Here is a 7117-nt window from a genome sequence, read left to right as displayed (position 1 = left end):
TAATAATATTCAAGCGAAAACCAGGAGCGAGACTCTACATACGCTCCAACAGACATATTTTATTATTCCCCTGTTTTATAGTCCTGTGTTCCGGGGAAAAGACCTTCTCGGGGCCGCGGAGGCGAAGCTGCGCTCTCCTGGAGTCGGGCTCCCCGGGCGCGGGAGTCTCCTGCGAAGGTTTCGAGAAAATGCGTCAAACGGCCCTAAAACCCCGCGCTCGGGACCGGAGAGGGCCCGCGGGCCGGCTCTACCGTGGCGGGGGGCGGCCGTGGGAAGGCCCCTGCGTCAGACGGTTCGTCTCGGTCTCGCCCCCGAAAGGACCGGGCGGCGGGGCTCCATCCAGCCCCGGCCCGAGTGCGCTCCAGTCCGCTGTGCTCCGGAGCCGCCTGCGCTGGAAAAGAACCAGCCAGAGGCCCGGAGGTGGCGGATTTGGCATGCCCACAGATCAAGCTTGGGTCCTGGCCCAAAAAGAACCAGGATTTTGACCCTTTTCTGTTTTGAAAAACGTCATTCCCAAAAAACGCCTGACCGTCCCTTGGGTCCGGGTGCAAGTGCTGAAGTGGCCCCGGAGTAGCGCTGATCCCCCTAAAATCCCAGCTTTAAAATCCTGGGCATTTTGCGCTGAAAAGACTTTGACGAAAAAGAGGTCCGTGACCATGTATCTGCCCCCGGCACTCTGGATCTTTCAATCGTTAATAACTCCGCGGGGGAGAGGCCCAGCGCCGCGGCAGACACACCGGCGTGTTCGGGCGGTCCTTCCCGTCCGGATGGTACCGCTGGATTTTGGATTTAAAGTCGTTTTTTAATGTTTACCGATTTTTTTCTGTTCCGCGGTTTAACGGCTATTGCTCCGCCCGGGAGAGGGCCACTTCCCCGGGAAAGGCATCCGCGTGCTCGGGGGACTCTTCCGGACCGGTGGGTGGGCGTTTCGAAAAAGAATAAGCCGGAGCTCCGGGTCCTGAGCGGGGGCAAAGGCGAGACCGATTCGCTCCGTACTTTCAAACCGGGAAAAGGAGCCTTTAACGGCCTCTGATCGGCTCGACTTTGGCACCGGCGTGTCCGGGGGGCTCCCCTCTATGAGACTAAGTACTTTGTGTCCGGATGAAATAGCGTTTACTGCCGTTTTTAGGCCAGAATGTGGTCCAGATTCCCATGGTAAAGCGGATTCTCCATAGAGAATGAATGGGGGGGGGGCTCACCTGGAATAACTCCCCCGGGGAGACACACCGACGTGTTTGGGCGGTCCTCCCCGTCCAGAAGGTGCCGCTCGATTTTGGATTTAAAGTCGTTTTCTAATTTTTACCGATTTCTTTCTGCTCCGCGGTTAAACGGCTATTGCTCCGCCTGGGAGAGAGCCAGAGCCCCGGCAAAGGCCTCCGCGTGCTCCGGGGAGTCTCCCGGACCCGTCCGTGTGCTGGGTGCAAAAGAATAAGCCGGCGCTCCGTGTGCGCACCGGGGGCAAAGGCGAGACCGATTCGCTCCGTACTTTCAAACCGGGAGCAGGAGCCTTTAACGGCCTCTGATCGGCTCGACTTTGGCACCGGCGTGTCCGGGGGGCTCCCCCCTACGACATAGGCCATGGCTCCGGACTGAATTTGGCCTTTTTCTAATTTTTATGAATTTATTTCTATGTTTTTTCGGCCGGGCTCCGGTGAGCTGTCCGTGGTCCTGAACCTGGACTTTGGGAATAACTTCCAGGAGAAGAGGCGCACAGACCGGACAAGCACATCCCCGTGACCGGGGGCTCAAGCCGAATCGGACCATGTTGTTTTTTATTTGTATTTTTTATTTTATTTTTTGGTGGTAGCTCCTAAGCCCAACCCTAACCCTAACCATAACCTTAACCATGACCCTAACCCTAAACTCATCCCTAACCCTAGCCCTAGACCCGGGCAGCACTCTCTATTTAACCGCCCCAAGCGCCTTCCTCCAGCGCTTACAGCCAGACTACCCTGAGCACGCCCGATCTCGTCTGATCTCGGAAGCTAAGCAGGGTCAGGCCTGGTTAGTACTTGGATGGGAGACCGCCTGGGAATACCAGGTGCTGTAAGCTTTTATCCCCGGTCCTAACCCCTCCAGGCTGGAGCCAAGACTCCCAACCCAGTCCTAACCCCTCCAGGCTGGAGCCAAGCCTCCCAACCCGGTCCTGACCCCTCCAGGCTGGAGCCAAGCCTCCCACCCCGGTCCTAACCCCTCCAGGCTGGAGCCAAGCCTCCCAACCCGGTCCTGACCCCTCCAGGCTGGAGCCAAGACTTAAAGCCCGCTCCTAAGAGTCAGACGAGTCGGAGGAGTCTGAGAAGGATTTTGAGCTGAAGTTAGATGAGCGGGATTCGTCGGAGGAGTCAGAGGTTCCCGAGGTGACGGAGGTGCCGGAGGAGTCGTCGGAGGAGCCGAAGGTGTTGGTGGTCCCTACCGCCTTAAAAAGGATGTTAAGCGTGAGGGTGAACCTAACCAGGAACTTTGGTAAGTGAAAATATGTTTTGGTCCCTCATTTGCAAACTCTCATTTTGTCCTTGGGCAAGACACTTCACCTACCTTGCCACTTTTTCTGATGCGTACCTTTTTTCCCTGCAACATCTTTCATTTGACTTGCAGAACAGTACTTAGTTGAAGAACAGCTTTAGGGGGTCCCTGAGGCCAAGGACGAAAAGGAGGATGAGGAAGAGAAGGAGGATGAGGAAGAGAAGGAGGACGAGGAGGAGGACGAGGAGGAGGACGAGGAAGAGAAGGAAGAGGAGGAGGAGGAAGAGGAGAGGCTCCTGGTAAACCCAGAGGAGATCTGGGACAACATTCGTGACATAGTCAAGGAGAGGGAGAGCGTGAGTAAAAATGTCCGATAAATGTATTTTGTCTTTTCTTGCTGATATTATGAACTGGTGTTTTCTTCTCATTCGCAGAAGCAAACGGAGACAACGACAGGGCCTGTCCACACAGCCCTAAAAAAACTCTTCATGGACAGAAGGCGGGGGAGCACCTCTTCCTTTAAATTTCCCAAGAGCGTCGGTAAGTGAAGATGTGTTCACGGCTATGCTTGTGCACACTGTCGTCATGCCCTTGAGCAAGACACTTCACCTACCTTGCCCCCTTTCTGATACTGTTTTTAGAAGAAGAAGATCTTTATTTATATAGCGCCTTTCACAGACATAGTCACAAAGTGCTTTACATGAGACAATTGTACATTCACTCCATACTCGGTGGTGGAAAGCTACGTTTGTAGCTTCAGTTTCCCCTGGGGGAGACTGTCAGAGGCGCTTTCGCGACTACACACGTCTGCGCCAACGGACCCTCTGACACCACCATACATTCACTCACACATCATTCATCCTGGCCTATTGTGCATGTTTTTTGTGGTAGGGGAAACCGGAGTGCCCGGAGGAAACCTACGCAGACACGGGGAGAACATGCAAACTCCACACAGAAAGGCCCCGTCCCTGGTGGGAATCGAACCCGGACCTTCTAGCTGTGAAGCGAGAGCACTAACCGCTGCGCTACCGTGCCACCCATAGAATTTGAATGGGTGTGCTGTTGGTTCTTGAGAAATACTTACCAGAATCAGTACTTGAATGAAAGTGTGCTTGTGTAGGCTTTTATGTGTCCAGGGAGAATCCATCGTGGTGAAGCTAAATCATCAACTGGACTGGGTTCAGTAGAGTAGAAGATGTTTCGTGAAACGTCCTCTACTCTACTGAACCCAGTCCAGTTGATGATCTAGCTTCACAAAGCTGTAAAGAATTTAACAAAAGTTCAATTTGTACATGTTACCACTTACCTTCTTTTCCTGAAATGATTATCTTTGCACTTGCAGAGGATCAAATGGACGACACCACCCACATTTTCCGGGCCCGTGCTACTGAAAAAGTTCAGCAAAATTGTATCAGCCAGGCCACGAGGGCTAAATGTTTGTGGCCTATCTGATCATGGCGAGGGACGTCCAGGTCCACCGGGCCTGGGACTGGACGTTCCTGAACAATATTGAAATGATTCGAGCGTGAGTATGAATTCATTTTGGGGTTAATTGTCAGAAGCAATACGCATGTCTAACATTGAAATATGTCTTCCAACAGCTACCCATTGATCCTCGAGGCTCTTGGGAAGGAGCCAACTACCATCATCGTGTTCCTCTCAAACGCCAAGTCCTTCATGGACTATCTCATTCGGTTCCGGGGTCCGGGTAGCCGGATTCCTCTCCAGCGGCTGAAGGTGGTCCACCACGAGGTCTCAAAACTGGCTCTGGATTTCAGCCGCCTGGTCACAGCCCACCAGCAGCAGGTGAAGGCTGGAAAGCTGGACCGCCTGCTGTCCAAGGCTGACCTGGCGCGCTGCCTCCAAGTGGGGCAGGAGAGAATGCCCTCCCTCCTGGGTAATATTGTTGTTCCAAATGTTGTGTTCATTTGTTGAATCTGACTTTTTATGTGGGTTCTAATTGAATTGTCTCTCTTCAGATGAGGTCGAGGCTGCCCCACTGGAGGAATGCAGAGCCAGGTTTCGCCTCCTCGGACACCTCGCCGCCTACCTGGCCTGCCTCTACGGCCACAGGTCGAACCTGCTGGTCAGGGAGGTAGAGCAGGCCCACGGAGATGAGGAATCCGGCTACCTGATAAATGTAAGTGCAATTTCAATATCAAAGTGAAACACGCATTACAGACACTCCCAACGGTAGACCCTTGCAAATAACCATTTTATTTGCAGGTGTCAAATCACAAGACCACGCACAAATTTGGTGTTGCGCAAATATATCTTACTCCGGAGGAGTATGGCTGGTGCACGAGGTGGATCGGGCTCCTCCACCGTGCACAGCCAAGGAACCCATATTTCTTCTCCAACACCGGGACTGGCACAATGAAGGACCTGAAAAAGTACCTCATTCGGGCGTGGGGCGAAATGGGGCTGGAGGGGCAGCCAGACTTCCTGGATATAAGGACGGCGGTGTCGACATTTGTAAGTTTAAAGGAAAGATGTACCAATTGTTATCAAATAGGTGTCTCACTTCTCTTTTGTAACTTACCTTTTTTTTCCCCCTCCAGAACTTTGAACAGAACAAGGATAAGGCCACCAGGGACAGTGTGGCTAAATTCATGTGCCACAGCCTCGACACCCAGGAGAGGTTTTATGCTTTGTATAAAACGGTCTTGAAGGCACGGGAGATGAGGCAATGCTTCATCGCTCTGAGCTGCTCAGAGCTCACTCCCGTGCCTTCAAGACCCGAAAGACAAGCATCGACCTCCACCGCCGTCCGCCCCCTGTCCACGCCCGAAAGTGGTCCTCGGAGGTTTCTCGGTGCCAGTCCCGGACCCGCTAGGCTGAATCAACAAAAGAAAAGGGTCCAGTCCCCATCAAAGGTGAGTGATTCACTGTTAATTTCACCCAAACGTCAGATTGCGTGGTCATTTTTTGATTGTACATCTACCATTTTTTTGTCTTTGTAGATAAATGCGCAGAGGATTCGGGAGAAGTACTCCCCGAAAAAAAGGCCTTTCCTGAAAAGCCAGGAGGAAGGTACCCCGTATGCCAAGAAGCTACGGGAAAGACTCTTCAAGGCCAAAAAAGACTGAGGGGTCTCAAAAAACTATTTGCATGACCGGTCTTTTGAGACATTTTGTTACTTTTTGTTTTAACCCTTTTTGTAAATAGTTGAAGTTTAAAGGTACAGTTATAGGTTTAAAAAAAAAAAAAAAAAAAATATTGTTCAAAGTAGTTTAGGCTTGTGTTGTTAAGTTTTAAGGTACAGTTTTAGCTTTAAAAAAAAAAAAGTAAAAGAAATTGTTTGAAGTAGTGTAAGCTTGTGTTGTAAATAGTTTAAAGGTAACAGTTGTAGGTTTAAAAAAGAAAAAAGTAAAAAAAAAATGTTTGAAGTAGTTTAGGCTTGTTTTGTAAATATGTTAAAGGTAAGAGTTGTAGCTTTTTAAAAAAGGTACAAAAGATGATTTTTTCTTTGATTTGTGATATTTCATTTGCTTGTGTTTTCTTTTTTTTGGGTCGGCATTTTTGAACTGGCCCAATTTCAAATAAAAAATGTCTTGCCATACAATTGTCAATCTTGAAAATAATAACTATGATACTTACACATATATGTTAAAAATTTACCAGTAGGGTTAACTTACCAGTGTTAAATGGGATTTCAAATACATATAAAATCTCTGTTTTAATAATTACACGTTTGGGAAGGTTCAATTTGGCTGTTTTGAAAGTGACTTCCATTAGGGCAGGGTCAATTTGTCCGTTTCTGAAGTGGTTTCCAATATGCACGAATTCTCTGTTTTGAAAATTGCACGTAATGGAATTAACTATAGAAATACCTCTGGACCTCCCTTGACCTCAATAGTCCTGTATGGTGCTCTTTTGACCTCAATTTGACCGTTTTGGAAGGATTAGGGTGAGCATATCCCCATCTAACAAGGCCATGAATAGGATTCTGAAGTTTAGAGTCCAACGGACCAAGGGGAAGCTACTTTGATTTGTAGTGGTCAAAATGAAATGCAACAAAAACATTTGAATAGAGCCTTTAATGAGACGTAACATAGTCTAAAATTATGTCAAAAGATGAATTTTATACATGTTAGATAGCAGAAAAGAGATAACACACTTTTCCGTAAGGGCAGTTGTTCAAACATGACAATTTGAACCAAACGGAACTGTAGTCCTGAAAAAGCAACTTTTGGCCCGAGTCTTGATAGTAGGAAAGGTCACACAAACTTGCAGCTTTGGCCCATGAATGTACAAGGCCTTGGGATGAACATACTAATTTTTCAGCCTCCTAGCTTGAAGCTAAATTGACATTTTAGCCAAAAAGACTGTGAAATAATTCCATTAGGGCCGAGGAATTCCATTAGTCAACAGTGGTGCTTTTTGACCACTGTGCCTTCACCTTTGACCCTAGGGCTACCAAATTTGGTACAGGGAATGTCATAAAGGCCTTGTATACTAATCCAGTGTTAGATTTTAAATTGGACCCCCAGGAGAGTTTATTGGCTGTCTCAAAATCAGGCTTTCAAATGGGGGTCAGGGTCAAGAACTCTGAGACCATCTTCATCATACTTTTGAAAATAGGGATGTTTTTTTTTCTACTTGTTTTTGAAAGCCGTCTTTAACATATGTTGTTAACTGTGATAAGACGGGC

This window comes from Gobius niger (assembly GCF_951799975.1).
Source record: "Gobius niger genome assembly, chromosome: 22".
In the NCBI taxonomy this organism is placed as follows: Eukaryota; Metazoa; Chordata; class Actinopteri; order Gobiiformes; family Gobiidae; genus Gobius; species Gobius niger.
Note: the sequence above shows the minus strand (reverse complement) of the source record.